This window comes from Haemaphysalis longicornis, unplaced genomic scaffold, assembly GCF_048455015.1.
Source record: "Haemaphysalis longicornis isolate Haplotype H1 unplaced genomic scaffold, Haemaphysalis longicornis Haplotype H1 scaffold_5, whole genome shotgun sequence".
Lineage (NCBI taxonomy): Eukaryota > Metazoa > Arthropoda > Arachnida > Ixodida > Ixodidae > Haemaphysalis > Haemaphysalis longicornis.
The window spans coordinates 190,999,552-191,025,120 of NW_027526385.1; the positions used below are offsets into that span (position 1 = coordinate 190,999,552).

Here is a 25,569-nt window from a genome sequence, read left to right on the forward strand (position 1 = left end):
TTGAGAGCAATTTTTAAACACTATTTTTTCTAGAATTACTTCCTATTTGCGTCTGACGTGCTGAAATAGACTTTGTATAGTTTGTGAGCTAATATTTATGTTCTATATACGGAACATTTTTCTTTATCCAAAGCCTCAACATCAACAACTACTGAAACTACAAGTGAGTTAAAATTCTCCTTGGAATTCAGGTAGAAATCGGGTTGCCCCCATTCTTCTCAAACATGTTCCTGGCGTACAAATTGCATAAACTTACGCTTGAAATGGGTCAGAACGTCCATATTTATTTATGAGTAGAGAAACCGAACTTTTTTATTTTGCTTCAGAGTCAACCAGTTTTACACCTCCTGGTAGGTCTCTGAAGTACGTTTTTTTCTTGAGAAAGCGACTTACGAGTGTTTCTAACATTTTAACGTAGACCTAATATGGTGTTGTACGCTCCTGTCTTTTACATTCTCTGCAGAAACACCTGCCACTTCACCTACAGGTAAGTCTCAAAACAATATACACTTAAACCTGGATCTAAGGAACCTCTATATAACGAATTCTTGGATTTAGCGAAGTTTTTACTTGTCATTACCACCCCCATTGAAGCCCATGTGTTCGCGGCTTTTAAATAACAAACAAGCTCGGAGCTTAACTTTGATATAATGAAGTCAGGAAGCTGATCAGCCAATCCTTTTCTTTGTTTTTACTGAAAAAATGGCCCAAGAAAATCAATTATTTAGCGAATACTAGCATTACTGCATGAAAGCAGTAGCTACATCAGCGTGTAAAATCGCCTAAAAGGGAAATTTTCGGGATCATGGTTATAAACAAATCGGCTAGTGCAATCCCGTGGTTAACTCAGCAACCATTTCTAGTTTAAATTGTACAGCGTGACACCACACCAGGTACCACCGCAAACTACAATCCCCGCACGCCCCGGAAACTACCAAGCGTTTCCACGTTTAAGGGAGTTGTAGGCTTTGGACTTACGTTTTCAGCTGTTAGGCCTGCCTGTCGGCGTGTAGTCGCGCATCTGCTTTGCTAAATTGGCTATTGGGTCAACATGATGAGTTCTGCTGCCGCAAAATGCAAACTTTTGTCTTTTAAAACCAGGGGCGGTATTCTCGAGTTTTGTCCCTTTTGCGTCCCTTTCAAAAGTGTCCCTTTTGGCGAGCCCTGATTGGCTAAAAGCAAACTACCGGAAGTGACGTAACGCAAGCGCGGCAAACCTACTGTTAGCACCCACTGCTTAACCGTCACGATAAAGAGACTCAAAAGGGACATTTTCTAAAGAGACAGTTACGAGAATACCACCCCAGATCTCAATTTCAAATGTTCTCTACTCCGGTGAGAAAGAAGATTGTCGCTAACCGGTACGGTATCCGAGCTAGCACCCTCTCAACAGTTTTGAGTGCGGAAAAGAGTATCAAGTTCGCGAAATGGCGCACTTTAAGCATACGGCAAAAGAGCTTCTCAAGCTACGTTTCGAAATATTTTGGCGGAAAAGAGCACGAATTTTGCGAAATGGCGCATTTTAGGCATACCGCAAAAGTGCTTCTTCAGCTACGTATGTAAACATTGTGGTCAGCGACCTTGCCTCTTGGGAGCGCTGTTTAGTGCCTAAGGTCGTGCGGAAGCAGCACGAGCAACTCACGGAGGTTTACGCTGTGAAATAATAATGTGAAGGGTAAGTTCCCCTTCACTGATGTCTAGCATTTAGGTTTTTTTTTCTCTATCATTCACGCGAGCCTTAACTCAAAACCTGCAGTTAACGAAAACCATTACGCGACAAAAAAAAATGTGGAACCTGTTTAACTTCCTTACATCTGGTTTAACTGTATAATCATTTTTTGTCCTTAAAATATTTAAACAAAAGTTTGACAGACATTTTGTGTTCTTCTAGGAAGTGCAACCGCAAAAAGTTCACTTCTCAAAATGCGCTTGTACCACTGTGGTCCCTGCGACTTTTTTTTTAAATGTAAAAAATAATCGTTCACAAGAAGGAAACCTATCGAACCTATGAATGATATGCTTGCCGTTCTCTGAGCAATGCTGTGAAGCGTTTCTTCCAGTAGTTGTAACAAACAACGCTGTATATATGGCTTCTTATGTTTCAAACCCAATGTCGTCTACATGAAGAAATGAGATATGACATGTATTCCAGTCTACAGATCACAAGCAAACTAGTTGCTGTGTTCTTTTAAATAAAATGTCGGTAGAATACGCCACCGATAATATAAGCTGCCGTTTTGTTGTGACCATTACCAGTAACATAGCATATCTCAATCCCATACCCTCACCGTAGCCATTTTTTCATCAGTGACTATACTGTGACGTTTTCATTCACTTGTTATTCACTGTTTACTATACTAAAAAATAATTCAGTATTACTATCCCATATAGCCGTATATGTGTATATGTTGTTAGCGGGTTCTGTATTTTTCTTCCACGTTGCAGCTCTTCAAATCTGCGTTACCCGAGGATTTGTGGGTTTACACATTTCGTGGTTTCGTGCGGGGTGTGACAGAATCACGATAATTTTTTTGCACTGGCTATGATCTACCTGTAAATGCAGCTCATGCTTAGACGCAGTCATCTATAAGTAGTCTTACAGCTGGTGACATATATAGTGAAATAATATTCATCCAATAGAAAATGGAAGTGGCTTCAGCACAGAGCACTGTCGAGCTCTCGACGTCACATCAAGCCACTGAAACGTTTTACAGTTTCAAATGGCACATTGTCACCGCTGACACAAATGATTTTCTATACACGTAAGTACAACATGATATATTTTAGCAGTTAAAGTTAAATGCGTTACCTTAGCGAATGCCTTACGAAAGTCTAAGAAAATACAGCCGGTGTTTGTCTTTTAATCAATTTCGCATGCCAGGTCATGGTAAAATTCAACAAGTTGCATTATGCATAAAAACCCTTTTCGGAACACGTGTTGGTCAGTTGTTAAGATGTGTTTTTTTATTAAGAGCTGCATTAGTCCGCAGTAGAGAATGTATTTCATAAAATTGAACACAATATAAGTTTAAAAATTTGGCCTGTGATTTTGAGCATCCTTTTTCAACATCCTTGAACATTCTGTGATTTTCAACATCCCTTGGGGATGTTGAAAATATAAACAGGTTGTTGAACAGGTAAAACACCTGCCAACAAAGATTGTTCACAGATTATGTACAGATACATCGAAATCGGTTCAGCAGACCGCCTCAAAATACGCTGAGAAAATGCATCGGAGCTATTGCATTTTGGTCATCTATTGCATTATTGCCATTTGGATGCCACTTGCGCTAATCTCAGTCAGGTTTATTGAGGGTTAGTTACTTACGTAGGATGAAGAAGTGAAAGCCCGTGTTGGCTGAAAGATTCATTTAAAATAATTGCTGTGGCAATTCTCCTTGTCTGTGTATAGCAATAATATGTTGGTCATTTTATACATATTATTTATTTATTGGCAGTCCATCCCGCACACCTTAAAATATTGCAAGAAAGTTTAGAATTGGGTCTTTATCTTTGCTTCAGTTTTTAAAAATAGATGTACTTAGCATATTTTATACCCTTTTTATATTCTTGCGTTATCTGGCACAGTTTTTGGCACTGACAGGTACTTTATATAATTTGACTTTAGCAAATAACCACTATCTTTTAGTGATTAGCTGCCCAAGGCGAGATTTCACCCATGGCTGTCTTCGTTCTATTAGTTTGAAAGAATTTACATTTGCACTTGTGCGTCTATTTGTTCAAGAAACTTAGCTTTGAAAATCCTGCAGATTTTATGCACATGCTTATCATACATTAGAAACTAAAATAAAGGTAATTGACTATTTTTTTCACTTATAATGAAGTAATTCTCTCCATTGAATAAAAACACTCTTAATTCCGGGGCCCTTCAGGCGATGATTTTTTTCTTTTGGTGGTTGTAACGACGGCTTCATGGTCACTCTACTAGGCATAATAGTGTCCAAATTTACGAAAGTTGGAGAGCTGCCACTCAACAAGTCTAAAATACTATTTTCACGCGTTGGCTCATTAACCTACTGTTGAAGCCCAGAAGAATCCTGAATGCTCCTTATTGAGATGTTATTGTGGGTGCACGTTGTCGCCACACAAATATTATCGTACCAAAGAGACACGGTAAATTTAAATCACCAGCAAGCAACATAACTCTACAGGAAGCTTGCGAGATAACTTTGCTTATTGCTTGAAGTATCACCAGTGTCGCTATAACAGAGTTTCGTCGTCGGTTTAACCGCCCCGGCCACAAGCGAAAAATCAACAACTGAAGCAACTTTACACAACACCGTTTCGACCGTACCATGCCATATATCAAGAACGGAGAAGCACAAATCGAACCGCCGTGGTGGCTCAGTGGCTAAGGCGTTGCGCTGCTGAGCACGAGGTCGCGGGTTCGATTCCCGGCTACGGCGGCCGCTTTTCTGATGGAGGCAAAAAGCAAAAACGCCCGTGTGTACGAGATTTCGGCGCACGAGAAAGATCCCCAGGTGGTCAAAATTAATCCGGAGCCCTCCACTACAGCGCGCCTCATCGCCTGCATTGCGTCGGCGCGTTAAACCCCACAATCAATCTATCAGAAGCACAAATCGAACCAGAGAAGCCCGAAAACGCTGCATCCAAGGCTTTGCCCGTCATTGCGATACGCAATAATGTTCTTAACAAGGACTTCCTTATCACTAATTGAATGATTAGGCCAAGGTTCTGTTGCAAATATTATATCCATATTCGCATGCTGTATAATGGCCGCAACGCTGTAAACTTCCCGATACAGTTCATAATGAACTTCGGTAGAACAAAACAGCCCGCAGATTGCGCGAATTCGTGTACCACTATTACAATTTGAGATGGTACCCAGATATGCGCAATTAGAGGTGCGCATTTTCCAATATAAAAGTTATGTTTCTGCGTTCTGCAGAAAAATGTTGGTAATGTTTTCTACAAACTATAACATACGAAAATACATAATTTGCATTGTTGTATTCGGGACATCAGTATCTTTGTTTAATTTGCGACGTCAACTGCTACATCGGCTTCAGATTCTTCAAAGTGCGAAAAGTTCAAGTATTTTCGATAAATTTGGTGGTTTTTACAAATATTACCTCAACCCAATGTATTTTACGGAGTCATATAATATATTTATTCCAAGAAACTTAATTTTTTTATTCTTCAAGCATGAAGATTCTTTAGCTCTCTATGAACAAGTATAAAGAATCTTCTAAACTCAAGTTCAGTATTGTTGACACGAGTTTATTCTTGGAAATTCAACTAAATTCCGCTTGCTTGGATTGCTGGAACCCAATTAGCGAGGCATGTTGTTAGTAAAAGTATTCTTCAGAGCGGCAAATTTGCTATTGGAATAAATTAGAACAACACCTTATTTTCAATACACGCATTCGCCCTGGCAGTTCAGTTAGAAGGAATATATTTGGTTAGGGTTTTTGAGTTTTGGGAAAGCCTTTGTGTTTTGGGCACTCCAGGCTTGCATTCTTTTTGTGTGGACAAGATTTTTTAGGCTATTTAGAAAACATAGCTTGGCGACAGCTTGCTTTACAATCTTAGCGTGCACTAACAAGAGAGGAAGAAACAGCTTGCATGGCCGTGGCTTCTATTGCCAACAGGTACGGCTATGACAGAACTGTAGCTTTCGGTCAAGCAATTTTATCGCATTATCCTGAAAAAAAATTCATTGGTTATTCTCTGAAGACACAACTGTTGAGTGGAAGCACTCAGTTTGGCAGAAAGGCTGGGTTGATAGGAAACCGCACAATTCAAAAAAAGTTATTCATCTACGAAGCGAAAAATCACAAGTATGTTTAGGCTTTGGATTAGTAGCGCTTGTATTTCGTTTGTATTGTATTAGATAGGGAAAAAAGTAAACGTGAACTTTAACGTTTTTACGGGGCAGAAACTTGTCACTTTATGCAAGAAGAGTTATGGTACCACTATCAAACGTCCATGTGATAATAAACACAAGGTCAAGTTCGTTGACCGCAGTGAGAGCGTGAACTATGTTATTCAATTGAATTGTTGCAAGAAATATATTGCGCAGACTGGGTGTTGCCTCAAAGAATGAATGTGTGAGCCGGCCAATAATGTGCGCAGTGGCAAAACTGGACCTTTGACCACCCAGTGTCGTGACGACGGCTAGCGCGCCTTTGTTTGTTAGACCAGCATTATCGCAAATAGGGGAGCCAGCGGGCTCAGGAGATAATTGAGGAGCATGAGATCCCAGTGCTGGTGATAATTGTGTAAGTTGAGACCCAGATGACACAATAAGCATGTAAAAGGCGTTCATGTATCCACCTTATCCTATTTTAAGTCCGGCCGTTTATACTAAATTCCGAACGTTCCCATCTCAGTTCAGGAAAACCTGATATTTTAGCTACGTAGGAATTGTTGATATCGCAATAAATATTGTTAGTCATTAGTGTGAACTTCGGGAGAAGTTGGTTTTGAATGGCTGATCAATAAAGTAAAAGAATATTGAAAAGAAAATAATACAGGACAACAGAGACAAGCGCAGGTTTCTGTTGTCCTTATTCGTCCCTGGTGTAATTATTTGCGCCCTACTCGTCAGCAAAACATTAGTGGTTTTACCTTTGAATTCGCGTGAAAAGCCTTTTCATCCACTCCTCCTTGACTATTTTCTTGATGAACAATTGCACGAAGTGTAGTTTTAAACTGAAATAAATATATGTATTTATATGCAACCATACAAACCAAACGTTTCTTTACAGCCCCACAATCAGCTACTACCCCAAGTAAGCTTTAAATATTTACAATTCTTAGACACTCTAGTAATAAAATTTATTCGTACAGCTCACCGTTAAATCGACTTACTACAAAATACTACTAAACCATCTTGTTGATGTATGTCCTAGAAACTGCTGCTACCATACTTACACGTGAATTGCAAAATATTTCTAAATCTTATTTTCTTTAGAAAATGGCTCATAAAAGTTATAGCTGGCATTATGTGGTTTTTGGGTTGAAAACTCAAGATCCAGGACAGAGATCGTCCAAATACTGCCCCCCAGTTGTTCCAAGAATACTTTTGTTACAAACTAATAATGGTTTACAATAAGACGATCTAGGTTATTATTGAATATTATGCTTGTTCTACCATAAACAAGACAGTGATGTGTTGTTTGTAATAATTATGAAAACAAACAGCATTGAAGAAAATTTTACGCCAAAATGTCACAAATGAAGTAACGAGGACATAGATATGAGTTACCAATCAAATATTGCAAGAGTAATGTAACGCCTCTATATCTTTCTTCTGCGTCGTCCTTAATATTCGTCTGTTTAGTGCCATATTCCTCTTTCTACTGAAAAGCTTCTCTGTGTCATAATAAGTAATGTGCATTTATGTACAGTTAAGTTCTATTTACCTATAATTTTTGTGTTAATACCCATCTACATGCAAACTCCCCTTTTCTTGTAACTGCTATTATTCATATAGCAGATCCTAGCGACATTGCAGGAATAAAGGCATTTTTGAAGGCTATTTTGTGAACTTTTTATGTCATTTGATGCGAATGATTCGCTATACCAAAATAAATTGCCAAAGATAATCTGTACTTACACATCCAGATCAATAAATTGCGCCTGATTTTCCCAAAAATCTGAAAATACAGACCACTTTAGATCACTCAGTTGCTTCCGATTGCCCCAAAAAACATGAAATTAGAGACAACTTTTAAGCTTAAAAGAGTACTATGTTTTTCTTTCCTGATGTTTCGTTTTATCCTTTAGAGCCTACTGCTACTTAAATTTCAACTAAGTTGAAGTATTATCATATCAATTTTAAAATTGTACCTCACTGAAGGGTTCAACTGTTTCTGGAAACGTTTTATTTAGATGTATCTTTCCATAATTTACTTCATTATCACAATATTTTGGCTGAAAAAGTAAATATAAAGAACTTTATGCGCGTGCAAATGTCCTCATAGAAGCCTTGAATTTGTGTAAGCGACCTCTAACACGTTTGCATGTGCGTGGAGATGCCGTATTTATTCAGCAAAAACAATGTTTTTTCAGCGATAAAAGCAATATTATACGGGGACCTTTTCAGCAGTCATGGCGTTTTTCGCATAGCTGGAGGAACGCTTCTTGAAGAAGATCTCTCGCAGTGTTTTACAAGAACAAAAATGACAAAGTTGTCAAAGCAGCTGTCCTCAACCAATGTCTGTTGTAAGGACCGCAGTTACTTCGAAATATTTTTGAAACACTGCTGCCCTACCGAAGCTTACGAACATGGACCAAAAGGATATGCATTTTCAGAATAGTGCCCGTCGTCGTCAGTTGTACGCAATGTAAACCACAAATACCATTACGGCTGATATGTTCCCTGAAAGTACGATGCAAGAAAGCTCCACAGCATTGTTTAGCACATTCATCCTCGAAACCATTTTATTCGGCTTGATTTGACGCCAAGCTTACTTCAAATGTCAACTATACCTAGTAGACATCGCCAAAATGGAGGTTGAAGGTCATGCCTATGCCTCATCGATATCGACGTAGTAAGTCATTGCATACAACGTCTTTAGGCGATTGCCTACAATATTGACATTCGATTCCGTGTACCTACTCCGTGTAGAATAGAAATCCATGCTGCTGCGACACTGTTTCAACAGAAGTTGAAGGCCAATAAAGACAAGGAACAAATTGTTTCAGTGGGTTTTTTGTTAAATTCGTGCTATAATACTTGCCTTAAGCCAGTAGAAATTTATAGCGCACCGAGTGTTTCTTCCGGTTTTTTGGTCTCCACCTAGTGATCTTCTTGTTTATTTTTTTATTGTTCTGTGGAAACAAACATTCTGAAAACTTCTTGTACTATATTCTTTCTGGTGTACTCCCGCTCTAAAATGCATGGAAGGGTATTGAACGTGGAAGCAAAATTTTAGCAGCATTGGACACTTTTTGCGGGCAATATCCGGGAAGGTGAGCTTTCAGTGGGCGCTGGCTGTCAGGGTGCTTGAGCCATCCTTGTGAAGCAACAATTTCCCGTGAAACAAAAACTGCACTCAGGCCCGTTGTTGATACCACAGAAAGGGCACACTTCCTTCAGCGTGAATTGGCAAAAAAGTCATTTTTGTGAATGAACAAACACACAACTAAACAGCGATGCCAAGCTCAGGCGATAGCGTATGTAGCTGGCAAAGGGGATCAATTGCATAGCTACCCTGTGCAGTGGCTTTTAAAAGAACGGTGAAAATCCAAACAAGCAACAACGAATTCGGCACACTGATTCACCAAGGAACTGGAGGTATCTCTTTACCGATCCGGTCGTACTTTTAACAGCAGAACAAAATGAATCTTAAGACATGATTGCAAGTGTAATCGCTTTATTGTACAGAGAAAAAAATTTCACCACCTCTTTTTCTAAAACATAGGTGACCCAGAAATTTAAAGAAAAGGAGTATTTCTACGAAGTATTCATACAAAGTTTTCATACAAAGGAGTATCTTCTACTGCTACGCTGAATCGGCCATCACATGATAACTATGGTTTTAAAACGCGGGGTCATTGGTGACAACGATATTTGCTGTATACATTTTGGAGCAGTTTGTGGGCATAAGCGAGCTCATAAAGGCATAAAATGCATGAACACACTGAAAGCCATCCCAGTGCAAGCTTTTGAGATTTAAGAATTGTAGAATATTACATTCTTGTGGGAACGTCTGGTATTTTTTGTGATTAAGAGGAACTGAAATGACGGCTTTTGAAGGGTTTTTTGGCAATACTCATTTAGGGATATACAGCATATTTCCGTGGAAGGTTATAGCCGTGGTTCAGAAAGTTGGTATCTAATACATTGTCAGCATCAGCCTACTGAGGCCCACTGCAGGGCGAAGGCATGTTCCATTTGTCTCCAGCTGCTCCTGGAAGGGGTACATTCGCAATAAATAGTGTTCGCTCTAAAATAAAATTTTAACGTTGGCTTTCCACTAGAGGCATTTTGGCTACATTCGCATAAAAATGTTACCTACAAGAAATGAATTTTTATACCATAACAATCAGAGACTACTTCAAATTTGTCGGTGATTACGTAGGTTCGGCATCGGTTGTGTGAAAGTGTCTAAAGAAACTTTTTGTGCATAGTATATATTTTTAATTATTACAATGCTAGCTTCTTCCTGAAAGCGCAAATTTTATCTTTCCAGTCTCAGAATCACCGGCACATGACATTCCTGGTAAGTCGATAATAAAGTTTTGGAAACTGCCTTTATTAACAATCATTAGTAAATTGGGCTGTATGATTTCTTTAGTTGTTGCTGTAAATAAAAAGGTCAGGTTTTAATAAATACCCCTTAGTGCATTTTTGTAGTTTGAGAATGAACTGCAGCTACGAGTACAGGCAAGGCCCTATGTATTTAAAATAAATTTATTATTTACAAACATATGTATTCAATAATAAAAATTAGGAGGTTAAATTTCTTTTTAGTTTATTCGCATTTCTTAACAAGTATTCTCAACGCAGGTTGCGAAGTATAAAGAGTAGCTCAGAGAACCCTGGGGAAGAAGCTGCACTCATTTAAATGACAATTCTTCCTTTAGGGTGATAATCCTGTGTATATGATGAGACGAAGATTAGACAATAAATACGTAAGACGCGATCATGACTCCCACTTATTTTAGTTTAAGCTTTGGTGCTTAATACGAAATTCCAAATGTTGTCATATCAGTTCGGGGAAACCTGATTTTCTTCTCTATGTATAAATTGTTGATTGCGTAGTAAATAGGATTAGATATTATTGTGGACTTCTGGGCAAGTTAGTATTTCCCTGCTCATGTGTAGAGCGCAAAAAATACTCAAGGGACGCAGAAGGACAACAGAGACAAGCGCTAGTCTCTGATGCCCTTCAGCGTCCCTTGCGTAATTTGTTGCGGTTTACTGGTGAGTAAAGGATTAGGGGTTTTTTTCAGATTTTGTAAGAAAATGTTTTGCTCCGATCATTCCCGAATAAATTGTTGAGCAAAAACTGCACAAAATCTGGTTTTAAACCTAATGAAATACTTATATTTATATGTACCAATGCATAAAGAACATTTTTATAGCGAAACAATCAACATCCGCTACTACCCCAAGTACGCTGTAAACAAGCCAACCATAATAAATTATATTTTTCAATATTTCACTGTACAGCTCAACATAAAAGAGACATATTAACAAATAGTAATAAACCATTCTGTTTTTGTCTTTGTCTTAGAAACTTCTGCTACAACCAATACACGTGAGTCTCAAAATTATTTCTAAATATTTATTTGCATTAGAATACCACTAAACATAGCTATAGGGTGTATTTTCAGGTTTTTGGGTTGAAAACACAAGATCGAGGATAGACAGCGGCAAAAAACACGCCGCAGCAGTTGTTCAATAGTCGTTCCCACACAACATTTATTATAAATTAATGATAGTTTAAAACACGATTATCAAAGCTATTATTGGATAATAGGCTTCGTCTACCGTCAGCAATACAGCGTAAATTTGTTTTTAATATTTATGAACACAAACCGCACTTATAACAATTGTATGTCAAAATGTTCCAAACCCGTAACGAACACATTGAAATAAATCATCAATCAAATATTGCAGCTAAATATAAGGCGTTTGCATGATTATTGTGCGTTTTTTTCGTCTTCTTCAATTTAGCCCCGATTCTTATTTCTACAACAATACATCTATAGTTCCTATTTATTTATCCTATTTACCTACCGTAATGTACTATTTATCTAATATTTTTTCGTGAATACCACTCCACATGCGAAATCAATTTTCTTGTAACTGCTGTTATTCACATAGGAGATCCTAATGACATAACCATAATAAAGGCATTTTCGAAGTAAAATTGTGATCGTTTTGCGAGATTGATCGTCAATAATTTACATACCAAAAAAATATAGAATATCATCTATACTTACACATCCAGATCAATATATTTTTCCTGATTGTCTTGAATAACCTGCAATTAAACATCGTTTTAAGGTCAAAAGAGTAGTGTGTTTTCTTCTCATCATTTTCGTTTTATGCTTTAGAAAATACTTCCACTTCAACTTCAAGTAAGTCCAAACATCAAAATTATCCAAACGTACAAACATCAAATGTTCACCTATGACAATTAAAATCTTACCTCAATGAGTTAAGAAACTGTTCCTGGAACCTTTTTTTAATTTAGATATACCTGTTTTTTATGTTATCCTCACATTTTATTTGTCTGAAAAAGTAAAGAGAAAGGAGTCTATGCACAAGCAACTTTCCAAATGGAAGGCTTGAATTTGTGTAAAGGAGCTGCAACACGCTCACATGTTCGTGGAGGAGCCGTAATTAACGAGAAAAACAACCCTTTTCCAGCCGTAAAAGTGCTATTCTACGGTAACCTCTTCAAGCGCAGTGGCGTTTTTACCATAAGTGTAGAAACACTCAATGCGGAAGGTCTCTCGGGGTGGCTTACGAGAACAGCAAATGACAAAGTTTGCAAAAGAGCTGTCTCCATCCAATGTCTACAGAGAAAACCGCAGTAACATCGCAATATGTTTGAAATACCGCTGCACTACCGAAGCTTAGGAACATGGGGAAAGAAAATTGCCGTAGACGGAATGCTGCCCTTCTTTCTCAGTTGTACGCAATGTACACCAGAAATACCATCGTGACCGATATGTTTCATGGCAGTACGATTGAAGAAAGCTGCACAGTATCGTTTCTCATATTTTTATCGAAGCCATTTCATTTAGTTTGGTTTGACGCCGAGCTTTCTACCAATATCAACTATATGTAGTCTACATCGCCAAAATCGTGGTTGTAGGCCATGCCTAAAGCCTACATCGATATCGAAGTGGAGACTTTTGCATACAACATCTGACTGCAGGCTATTGCCTACAACGTTGTTACGGGTCGCTGTACCTAGTTTTTACCGAATAAAAACCCATGCTGCTGCGGCAACGCCTCAAGGCGAAGCAAGACTGCGAGCGAAATTTCGCATTAGGTTTTTCGTTATTTTACTGCTGCAATACGCGCCGTTATCTAACGAAACTTTTTAGGGCACCGAGCGTTTCTTCCGGTTTTCTTAATAAGCACCAAGTGATGTTCAAGTTTTTTTTAGTTGTGCTATAGAAATAAACGTGCCGAATATTTACTGTGTAATATTTGTGGTGTAGGACCGCTATGAAGTGCGTGGAACGGTTAGAAATGGGGTAGCAAAATGGTAGCGGTGGTGGACAGTTTTTGCGGAGGATATCCGCGTGGGTACGCTTTCAGTGGGCGCTAGCTGTCTGGGTGCTTTCGCCATCCTTGCGAAGAAACAATTTTCGGTAAAAGAAAAAGTTACTTCAGTCGTGCTGTTGTGTACAGAGAAAGGGCGCACTTTTTTAAGCAAGATTTGGCAAAATTGCACTTATATGAATCAAGAAACAGACAAAAAAATAGCGATTCCAAGCCGAGGCGAAAGGGTATGTAGCGGACATAGGAGATCAATTGCATCGCTACCTTTTGCAGTCACCTTTAAGAGAACAATAAAGTCCAAACAAGCAACAACAAATTAAACACAATGAATAGCCAAGAAATGCTAGGTCCTTCCGTACCGATCTGGCCATGCTTTCAACACCACTATAAATTGAATGTTGAGACATGATGGCAAGTTAAAAAAGCATATGGTGCAGATGAAAAAACTTTACATCCTTCTTTTATATTAATATTAGAGACCCAGCAATTCCTAGGAAAGGAGTATTGGATCAGTACCACTTTTATGCTGCATCATCCATCACATGATAACTATGGCTTTAAAAAGCAGGAGCATAACGAAAAACATTTTTTCTGTATTCGTTTCGGAGCAGTTGGGGGGCATAAGAGACCGTTGAGACATTCATTTCTTGAACAATAGTGCTCAAAATCTCGTTTTGGATTGAAATAAAGTATTTTATGTATATGGAACTGCGCATGCCAAACTTCTTTTTAGCCTCACAATCAACCTCCGCTACTACCCCAAGTAAGCTCTAAATAAAGTACCCATTTCTAAAAACTTTAGTCATCAACATTTCGTCTTAGAGCCCATTGTAAAATGGACATATTACAAAATACCACTAAACCATTCAGGCTTTATGCGTTAGAAATAGATACTTCGTCTACAACTACAAGTGAGTCCCCAAAATATTTTAAATTATAATTATCCTTACAAGATCAATAAACAAACCTACAGTGTGCAATATGTGTTTTTTTTGTGTGGAAACGCAAGATCAAGGATTGAGCTTGTCAAAATACGCCGCAACAGTAGTTCGCCGACTAATTTTAATTTTTTTTAGCGATGGTGTTCCAGAAGATGGTCTAGGTTAATATAAATTATTTATGTGATTGGTCTACCAAGAGCAATACATTGATGTGTTTGTAATTATTATGAAAACAAACAGCACTTATAACAATTTATTTCAAAATGTTTCAAACCACGTAACAAAGAGATTGAACTGGGTCAGCAATAAACTATTGCAACTAAAATGGAAGGCCTCTACATGTTTCTTGTGGATCTTTCTTCGTCTTCGTTACATTAGGGCCCCATTCTTCATTCTTCAGCAAAATTGTTCTGTGTCCTACTTATTCATAGGCTATTTATGTCCTGTAATGTACTATTTATTTGCAATGTTTTTGTTCTGAGCGGTCTACATGAAAACTCCCATTTTCATGTACCTGCTATTGTTCATATCGCAGATCGTAACGATATAGCCGTAATAAAACATTTTTGGAGGTGCTATGTGACATTTTTATGTCATTTGCTATGAACGAATGAATATTTCACAAACGTTTGAAGAAGTCATGTGTACTTATCATCCAAATCAAACAACTACTCCAGAGTGTGTTTAATATTCTGAAATAAAGAACACTTTTAAGCTCAAAAGAGTAGAACGTTTTCCCATTATCATTTTTCGTGTTATCATATATAACCTAATGATACCTCAACTTCGAGTAAGTCAACACATTACCCTATTAGTTATAAAGTCTTACCTGAGAGAATTATTAAACTATTTCGGGGACCTTTCTTTTGAAATTTAGGACATGTATCTGTAAATAATTTACTTTATCTTCACAATACTTGTGGCTGAAAAAGTAAACAGAAAGGAGTCTGTTCGCCCGCAAATATCCCCATAGAAGGCTTGAATTTATGTAAAGCAGCTCTAACAAGTTTGCATGTGCGTGGAGGTGTCGTAATTATTGAGCAGAAACATTTCCCCTGCCATGGAAACACTATTCGGTGGCGGCCTCTTCAACGGCCGTGACGTTTTTACTATTAGTGGAAGAACGCTTCTTACAGAAGGTTTCTTGGGGTGGCTTATGAGCACAACAAATGACAAAGTTTGCAAAAGAGCTGTGCCTATCCAATGTGTACAGGGAGAACCGCAGAGACTTCAGAATATTTATGGAACACTGCCGCCCTACTTGAGCTTTGGAACATTGGGAAGGGAAATTGCTCTTTCCAGTATGCAGCCCGTTTTCCTTAGTTGTACGTAATGTACAAAACAAATAGCATCGCGACCGGTATGTGCACTGAGAGAACGATGCAGGAAAGCTGTACAGTGTTTTCTAGCGTATTTTTTCTCAAAACCATTTTATTTGGATTAGCTTGAAGCCCAGGTTTCTCCCATTGCCAACCACACCTACTAAACATCGCCAAAATCAAGATTGTAGGTTAGGCTTATAGCCTACATCGCTATCGACGTACTACACTATAGCATATGATGTCTGTGGGCTATTGCCTACAACATTAACATCTGACTCACTGTACCTACTTAAAATAAAAGTCCATGCTGCCGCAACAGTCTCTCAAGAGAAACTGAAGGCAATCCAGATGTGCGAGCAAAATGTTTGATTGGAAATGTTTCGTTATACTTGTGCTATAATACAGGATGTAAGGCAGTGGAAATTAATAGTGCGCCGAGTGTTTATAACGGTTTTCTTGGTGTGCCCCAAGTGATCTTCATGTTTCTTTTTCTAATGAGGCTCTAGAAACAAACCTGCTAAAAATTTTATGCAGTGTATTCTTTCTGGTTTACACCCGCTATGAAATGCGTAGAACGTTATGAAATGGGATAGAAAAACGTTAGCAGTGGTGGATACGTTGGCGAACAATATCCGGGTAGGTAGGCGGTTTAGTGTATTCCAGCTGTCTCGTTGTTTTTTCCATTCTAGTGAAGCAACAATTTCCTTAAAAGAAAAACTTCACTCAGTCACGCCGTTCAGCCTAGAAAAAGGGTGCACTTCCATCAGCATGAATTTAAAAAGACGTTATTTCAACGAATCAAGAAACTAAAAAAAAACAGCGACGCCAAGCCGAGGTGCACGCTTTTAGAAAGGACAAAGGGGATAAATTGCATCGATACCCTGTGACTTGGCTTCGACAAGAACTATTTAAATTCAAACAGGCAGCGAAAAAGTCGGTACACTGAATCAGCAAAAAATGCTAGGTCCCTCTGTGCCAATCCAGCTGTTTTTTGACACCACAATAAAATTAATGTTGAGGCCTGATGGCAAGTTCAAACAGCATATGGTACACGAGAAAAACTTGACCACCTCCTTTTATAAAATATCACTGAACCAGCAATTGACACAAAAAGAGTATTGCATCACTGGCACTGTTTCGGCGCATCAGCCGCCACATGCCAACACTGGCGATATAATACGGGGTCATCAGTGAGAAATATGTTTTTTTTATATATTTCGGAGCGGCTGGTGGTCATAAACGAGCTCATAAACTTAGAAAATACGTGAGCACACTGAAAGCCACACGTGACCGAACTTTAGGGAATGAGAAAATTTGCAATAGCCAATTCTTGTAGGAACGTCTGTGGCGGTATTCTCGTAACTGTCCCTTTTGAAAACGTCCCTTTTGAGTCCCTTTCATCGTGACGCACTTCCGGTTAGGCAGTGAGCGTTAACAGTAGGTTTGTTGCGCTTGAGTTACGTCACTTCCGGTTGTTTGCTTTTAGCCAATCAGGGCTCGCCAAAAGGGACACTTTTGAAAGGGACGCAAAAGAGAAAAAACTCGAGAATACCGCCCCTGGTATTTCCTGTGGTGAAGACGAACTGAAATTGCGGGTTTAGAATAGTTTTCTTGGCCATATTTATTTGGGGGTGTACAGCGCACTGCCACTCCAAGGTGATAGCCATGGTTCAGACAGTGGGTGAGGAGTACATCGTCATCATCATCCAATTCAGCCTCACTGCAGAAAGAAGGCCTCTCTCATTGACCTCCAACTGGTTCTCGGTGTGTGATACATTCGCAATAGGGATACTCTTCACTCAATATAAATTGTTAATGTTCGCTTTCCTAGAGAAGCATTTTAGCTATCTTCGCATAAAGGCGGGACAAACACGAAATAGTTCTATCATAAAATACGATCAGTTACACTTCACCTTTGGCAGGGCGTACGTCTGTTTCGGAGCGATTGCTGTTTAAGCGTTAATAGAAGAGTTTGTGCATAAAATGTATTTTTCAATATATACAATGTTAATTTTTTACTGAAAGCACAATATTATATTTTCAGGCTCAGAATCTTCGCCACATGAGCCTTCAAGTAAGTTATCAAGTAAAATAAAAGCTTTAGAAACCGCCTTTTCTGAAAATAATTGCCTAAATTTGGCCATAAAATTAATTTAAATATTTTGAAAATAAACAAAAGCTGCAGGTTTTATTAAAAACGCCTTAATGCATTTTTTTAGCATCAGAATCAGCTATAGCTACGGCTACAAGTGAGTCCCTATATATTTAAAATCAATTATTTATTTACAAAATTATGTATTCAATATTTCAAATTACAAGGTTAGATATCTCTTGAGTTCATATTTATATGTTGACAGGTATTTTCACTGCAGCTTCCAAAGTATAAAGGGTAATACCGACAGTCCTGGGGAAGAAACTACATTTATTTAAATGACAATTCTTCCTGTAAGGTCACAATCATGTGAGTATGATGAGACGCAGATGAGACAATAAACACGTGAACCACGTTTGACTCCCCCTTATCTTATTTTAACGCCTGCTGTTTAATACAAAATTCCGAACGTTCTCATATCAGTTCAGGAAAACGTGATTTTCTCCGCTACGTATCAATTATTTATTGCAAGAAAATATTGTTAGTGATTATTGCAGACTACGGAGCAAGTTGGCGTTTCATTTCTGACGAATAAAGCGGAAACAATTGCGCAAATGACGAAGAAGGAAAAAAGACAAGCGCTTGTCTCTGCTGTCCCTCTTCCTGTCTTGTGTAATTTTTTGCGGTTTTCTCGTCAGCAAAGGATTTCGGATTTTGTTTCGAAATTTGTGAAAAATTATTTTAAAACCGGTCCTCATCGATTATTTAGGGCTCGAAATCCGCCCAATATCCGGTTTTTTAAGTGAAATAAACAATTGTGTTTATATTTAACCACGTATATCAAACTTTTCATTTTAGCCTCACAATCAAGATCCCCTACCACCCCAAGTAAGATCTAAAACATTACCTATTGTTAGAAACTCTACCAATCAAAATTTGATCGTACAACTGATCTTGAAATCGACATTTAACAAAATACGCCTAAACCATCTTGTTTTTTCTGTTTCTCTTAGACACTTCTACTACAAGAGCTACAAGTGAGTATCGAAAAATAATTACAGAGTATTAATTGTTTTAGAAAGTCGCCAAACAAAGCTTTAGTGTGCATTATCTGGTTTTTGGATTGAGAACGCAAGATCGAGAATAGAGCTGGTCCAAATACGGGGCAGCTGTCGCTGCCAGACTACTCCTAATATAAACTAACGATGGCTTACAATAAGATGCTCTAGGTTATTATTGTTTAATACACTTTGTCTACCAAGAGCAAAACAGCGATATGTTGTTTGCAATAATTGTGAAACAAACATCAGTGATAACAATTTATGTCAAAATGCTTCAAACCACGAAACAAAGACACAGAAAGGAGTTATCAATCTACAAATGGAACGAAAATAAAAGGCTTATATATGTTTCTTGTGGGTCTTCCTTTGTCTTCAACAGTTTAGGGCCGGGTTCTTTCTACTGCAACACTTCTCTGTGCCCTATATATTTATGTGCTATTTATGTCCTGCAATGCAGTAGTTAGTTATTAGTTTGGGGTGAATTCCCGTCTACATAGAAACTCCCATTTTCTTGTAACTGTTATTATTCATGTACCAGATCTTAATGACATAACCGTAATAAAAGCGTTTCTGGAGGCGCTATAGTGATCTTTTTTTAGCTTTAGGCGATGTGTCTTGATATAAGGTACTTTATCCTTTACAACAGAACTAGCGGAGCTCTCAATAAGCGTAAGACAGCTGACATACGGAAGTATAATATGGAGAGGATCGAATACGCTGTAAAGAACGGAGGTAGCCTGAAAGCAGTGAAGAGACGTCTTGGCGTGGGGAAAAATCAGATGTATGCACTTAAGGATAAGCAAGGCAATGTCATCACAAATAGGGATAAAATAGTCACAGTGGCCGAGGAGTTCTATAGGGATCTGTACAGTAGCCAGGACATACAGGATAATGCCGAACGAGACAGTAGTTCACAGGAGATAGACATCCCACCAGTAACGACCGAAGAAGTAAGGAAGGCTTTGAAAGAAATGAAAGGGGGCAAAGCACCTGGTGAGGATCAGATAACAGCAGACCTCTTGAAGGATGGCGGAGAAGTTGTCCTTGAAAAACTGACAAACCTGTATACGCAATGCCTAATGACCGCAATGGTACCGGAATCTTGGAAGAACGCGAACATCATCCTAATTCATAAGAAAGGCGACATGAAGGACTTGAAAAATTACCGGCCGATCAGCTTACTGTCAGTCGTCTACAAGGTATTTACCAAGGTAATCGCTAACCGAATTTCTGCAACCTTAGAATTCAGTCAACCTAAAGAACAAGCAGGGTTCCGTAAAGGTTATTCAACAATGAACCATATTCACACGATCAATCAGGTGATAGAGAAGTGCGCTGAGTATACTGAACCCCTATATATAGCCTTCATAGATTATGACAAAGCATTTGACTCGGTCGAAACCCTAGCAGTCATTCAGGCATTACGGAACCAGGGGGTAGATGAGCATTATGTAACAATACTAGAGGATATCTACAATGGGTGTACAGCTACGATCATCCTCCATAGGGAGAGCAGTAAAATACCTATAAGAAAGGGTGTCAGACAAGGAGACACAATCTCTCCAATGCTATTCACAGCATGTTTACAAGAAGTATTCAGAACGTTGGATGGGAACAGGTGGGTGTAAGGGTTAATGGAGAATACCTCAGTAACCTCAGATTTGCTGATGACGTTGCCTTGCTAAGTAACTCGGTGGACGAATTGCAAAGCATGCTTTCCGCACTGGGCGAACAGAGTAGAACCGTGGGACTGAAAATTAATATGCAGAAAACTAAAGTAATGATCAATAACCTCGGGACAGCACAGCGGTTTGACATAGGTGGCGAGGCAGTGGAAGTGGTAAGCGAATATATCTACTTAGGCCAAGTTGTGACCCCAGATCCAAACCATGAGGCAGAGATAATCAGAAGGATCAGAATGGGGTGGGGTGCATATGGCAGACATTCTCAGATAATGAATAGCAGCCTACCATTGTCGCTGAAGAAGAAAGTGTATGACAGCTGCATCTTACCGGTACTCACCTACGGGGCAGAAACTTGGAGGCTCACTAAGAGGGTTCAACTTAAATTGAGAACAACTCAGCGGGCAATGGAGCGGAAAATGATAGGTGTAACATTAAGGGACAGGAAGAGAGCGGAGTGGGTCAGGGAGCAAACTGGTGTTAAAGACATATTAGTAGAAATTAAGAAGAAGAAATGGACGTGGGCAGGACATGTAATGCGAAGGCAAGATAACCGCTGGTCATTAAGGGTAACAGAGTGGATCCCTAGAGAAGGCAAGCGTTGCAGGGGGCGGTAGAAAGTTAGATGGGCAGATGAGATAAAGAAGTTTGCGGGGATAAATTGGTCACAGTTGGCACAGGACCGAGGCAATTGGAGAATAATGGGAGAGGCCTTTGCCCTGCAGTGGGCGTAGATAGGCTGGTGATGATGATGGTGATGATCCTCACAATATTGTTGGCTGAGAAAGTTAAGATGAAGGAGAAGAAGTAATTCGTTTTTATGCATGGACATGGAACGCCTTCACGTCAGTTATTCAAATCCACATCCGCAAAACTGAATTTGAATAAATTATCAACATTAGGAATACAGACGTCGCGATTTATCACTACCCTATCTCCGGCAAAGAGAGCGGCATACGCATATACGCAGTGGTGAGACGTTAAACCTAACATAACGTTTTCAGTTCTAAAGTCATCAGCCTCTATCGGCTGCTTTATATGCACTGAGTACGGTGTTCTTTTGCGCTACTCGTGATCAGTATAGAACGTGTCCAGAGAAAGCCTGAATTCAGGCGAAACAAAGGCGACTTCCCAATTATCTGAGTCATAAAACACAGAAAATAAAAAGTCGCAAAAAATTTGGGACAGAGAAGTTGGGGTTACGTATTTTCCTAGATTATATATAAGGCTTGCGATAGCTATTGGTAAGGCCTTTTGGCCAAACACGCAGAGGGGAGTTTGTGACACATCAAGAGAAGTGAATAAAGAAAAAAAAGTTAAAAAAAGGTCTAACTGCCGAACATTTTTGGTTCGCGATTTCGAGCAATCATATCAATAGTAATAGTGAGCTCAGCAGCCAAAAACTCAGACAAACCTACCTCACAAGTGCGACATGTTTTAACAAAACGGGAACCCACACTTTCTCAATTTTGAAAGGCAAGTGAAGACGACCCTAACAATAGTATTCACGATGAAGATGCAGATCATTTTGCACAAAGGCTGAACCACTGAAAACTTTCTACGTCTGTCTTGAAAAGACGTTCTGCAAAGGTATTTTTACTAACTCAAATCAAACACATTTTTCTTTTGCATAAAAAAATCGAGCACTTTATGATAGTTGTTATTTCTTTACATTGGTAATAAGCCACATGTAAAATACATAACTCTGAAGTGTGCTTGCGGTTAATAACTCAAGAAATGCTCCAAGGTTTCAAGAAATGATTCAAAAGAAAACCATCCTTGCATATCTGCGACAAAAAGGACAACGAACCATCAGATTCAAGATAACGCTGGTGGTTCTGGAATTCTTTCAGAGTTCTTGCTCCCGCACGTCCTAATATAACCGTCTACAGTTGCGCTACGCCCCAACCCTCGAAGCCTCAACACGCGCATTCTGCTGAAATGGCACTCGTACTGCGTAGCTTCCGCTATACTCGCCGTTTCCTTCCCTCTGCAATTGAAAATACATTTAACCAAGGACGGCTTTTCTAACGCTTCACAACCACCCTCTACCCATTTCCTTGTGCTCTAATAAACGTTTGTTAATACTAACTACCTCTATAATTGCAAAAATGTCGCTATAAATGATTGGATACCAATTGATAGGCATTTAAAGGGTGTTTCGCTTAGTCATTTACGTATATTGGTTGCGGTTACGTCGAGAAGACTAAGGCTGTTGCAGGGACTGTTTACGTGAAAATAAAATAAACAGCTTGCAGACGCGCATTGCTGTTTATCCTAACGAGCACGCAGCGAACCCAGGATGTCAAAAAACTTTTATTGTCACAGCAAAATAGCTCTTTAACACCAGTATCGAAATTTCTAATACAGATATTGTTAGAGTGGTTAGCGACAAGCGATATCTTTGGATAGCTTGAGGGCATCATTTTCTGAACACAGCCATGCCAAAATCAGTTAGGTTTAAATCATCACGCTACTCAATGATTTGAATCCAACGCAGTGGTTGAAGGCGTTAGTCCTAAATGATTGCTTTGGCGTAAACATGAGTCTCATGAACACTCACAACAATATTCAAAAAAAGACCTTTGGGGGGCTATAATAGTGTGATCATTTTGTTCGGCCTGTCCATTTACACCGCTCGACCCCACCGCTAGAGACGAAGATTCGAACGAGCGCTATAACGAGAAATGTATTAGTAAAGACTTCCAAACTGTTAAGACGTGTTATGCCTCAGACATTGATACATTATTGCGCAAGAACAAAATTTCGGAAATCTTGTCCCAATATAAGTATGCGAAGCATTGTACAGCAAAGTGAAGATCCATACATTTTGCTGGTTTCAAAGAGATGCAAAGTAAACCATACCAAGGAAGAGCTACAGATTCAGCTGCATTCGGCAGAAAAAAAGTGCAAACAGATTGCTGCGGGGGGCAGCCTGAGCACGGTAAATTTGTACTAAATTGATTAAACCTGTTGAATTGATTTAAATTGAATTGAACAATTACATTGAACTATTCAATTGAATAAAAAGTGCGCCGTGTGTACTTTAACATACAATAATATTGGACGAAGCGATATTGGAACAAAACTTTTAAGGGCTCAGGAAGTAGATTAGCTAGAAATATATTTTGTAAGGTGTTATACACCACCGGTAAAAAATAAAAGAACGAGATCCTCCGCTGCAACAACTGTTTAGTCAGTTTTGGCTATAATACATTGATACCCTTAATTTTCGTTTTACATTATAGTATATCGATTCGGTGTGCATGTAGATATCCGAAAATAGGCATCGTGATGGGGAGACTTATATGCACTGCTCAAAATTTTTGTTGAGTCTTCTGACACCGAAACACGCCCGCTGGATAGGCCCCTAGACTGAGGGATGAAAGACACAATGTTCTAGGCTACAATGGTGGCAAAACACATTCGTATTATGGTAAGATATCTATAAAAGCCTCCAGGCACGAATAAATTCTTTACTCTTGCGAAGTATACTTCATACCTTTAGCGATAACTGCAAATATGTATGACAGCCCTGCAGCGCCTTATTACAAAATTAAACCTCTGAAAGGGATCCACTGCCGATTTTTTTCCCAGGCGCCTATTGCCATTTTATATAGACACTAGCAACACGTTGCTTCGTACAGAGGTGGAAATCTGTAGTGCGAGCGGAATCGCAGAAACTTGGAATTTCAACCTTAGGAAATCTGTTCTCGTGAAGTTTGACAACGTTCTAAATTAGCGAACGTGTGAAGGCCGGTTTCGTTACTGGTGATGTCATTTGGAACTGCAACACATCGATAACTGCTGCGTGTATGACAAGAGTCAAAGCAATCAGTGTTAAAGGGGACCTGCTCAAATTCATTTTGAAGATGTCGAAGACACTGAAAGCGAATTTCATGCAGCAAATAAACCAATTACGAAGCACCCCGCCGCAAAGGTGGCCGTTTCGTCCAATCAAAGAACCACGAGAATATCGCAGACAACAGGCCTAATCTGCCAGTACCGCGAGGGATCCTAGAGTCAGCTGAAGCTTAGATCTTAAGACGAAGAAAGGCGGAGCGGAGAACGAGATAGTAGCGCTAGGAAGAGACGGCAAGGTCTAGCAAGATGAAGACAGGTGTGACGCTGCCACGCACAACAAACCTTTGCGGGAGCGGTCCGACGAGGCAGCGGTTCCAGTATCCTGGGCGGATCCAGCATCAAGGGTCCAATGCTAACGCGTATCGCCATCGCTCCGTCGGCTAATGGCGGGATCGCACCACAAGGGCGACTCTTCCGGAAACAGGTGTTGCCCCTATGGTGCACGGCTATCACAGAAGTAGCTATTGAGCTCTACCTTGACGAAGGTACAGCTTCAATGGTTCGTCCATGCCGCATCCAGGCCGCCCTGATGTTATACCCATGTCAGGGTGACCCCACAAGAACAACGCGGCGGTAACAAGTGATTTGGTAGGCCATGTGAATAAGATCTGTTGGGTGAGCACATTGTTGGAACATTCACATACCTGCTGAAATGATTGGAATATTTGTTGGGATTTCGTAGTTGGGTTCCGTTTCTATTGCAAATTTTTGTATCATTTCGGTTTTTGTGTGGTTGTATGTGGTCACATTTGCTTGGGAGTTTTGTCTGTGATATAAATTTGTCCGAAAAAATCGCGGGGATCTCGTGGTTTTTGTGGGTTTTAGCGTGTTCATGCTTGCGTGGAGGTTTAGTTTGTGATGTAAAGTTGTCCTGTTGATATTTCGTCTCTTGTGTCCATTCTTTCCGACACGCCGGGGTTGCACTTGACCGTCCATAAGCTCCTTTATTACGCCTGATAATCATTATGCAGTTTTTGCACACAACTGACTTCTCATGGGTGCGGGAAATACTCTTTTCGCTTCATAACAGAAGAGAATCATAAAAACAAATAAGGGTTCCCGGCGAGCTCCTAAGTCTCTAGCCGTCAACGGAGCGGGGTGGTCAGTTGCGAAGGCGTATGCCTGTAAAGCTCTGCGGCTATATTGTACAGAAATTCTCCTGTGATCCCTGTTCTAAAAACAATAACCTTAATGGCAATGCCAGATGCTTCCCGCTCATAATACAGCATAATAAACGTCAAGCTGTCCAATCCAAGTAAACAGAAAATCTTCATTCATGACGCCATTCTCAGTTTACCGGTATACAGGTTTTACACCCACATTGTGTGGCTAGGTTCGTGGAAGCTGTCCTGTGAGCTGACAACTAC

At 39.4% G+C, this 25,569-nt stretch overlaps 1 long non-coding RNA gene across 1 annotated transcript; it reads left to right on the plus strand.

The window, feature by feature from the left end:
- The first annotated feature begins 463 nt into the window (after nt 1-463).
- Nucleotides 464-19,101, plus strand: LOC144139568 (uncharacterized). The gene is made up of 8 exons (XR_013316273.1): nt 464-487; nt 6,753-6,776; nt 6,897-6,920; nt 10,185-10,214; nt 11,232-11,255; nt 12,058-12,081; nt 17,548-17,577; nt 18,454-19,101. It is a non-coding gene; the product is annotated as an uncharacterized LOC144139568 (long non-coding RNA).
- The last annotated feature ends 6,468 nt before the right edge of the window (nt 19,102-25,569 follow it).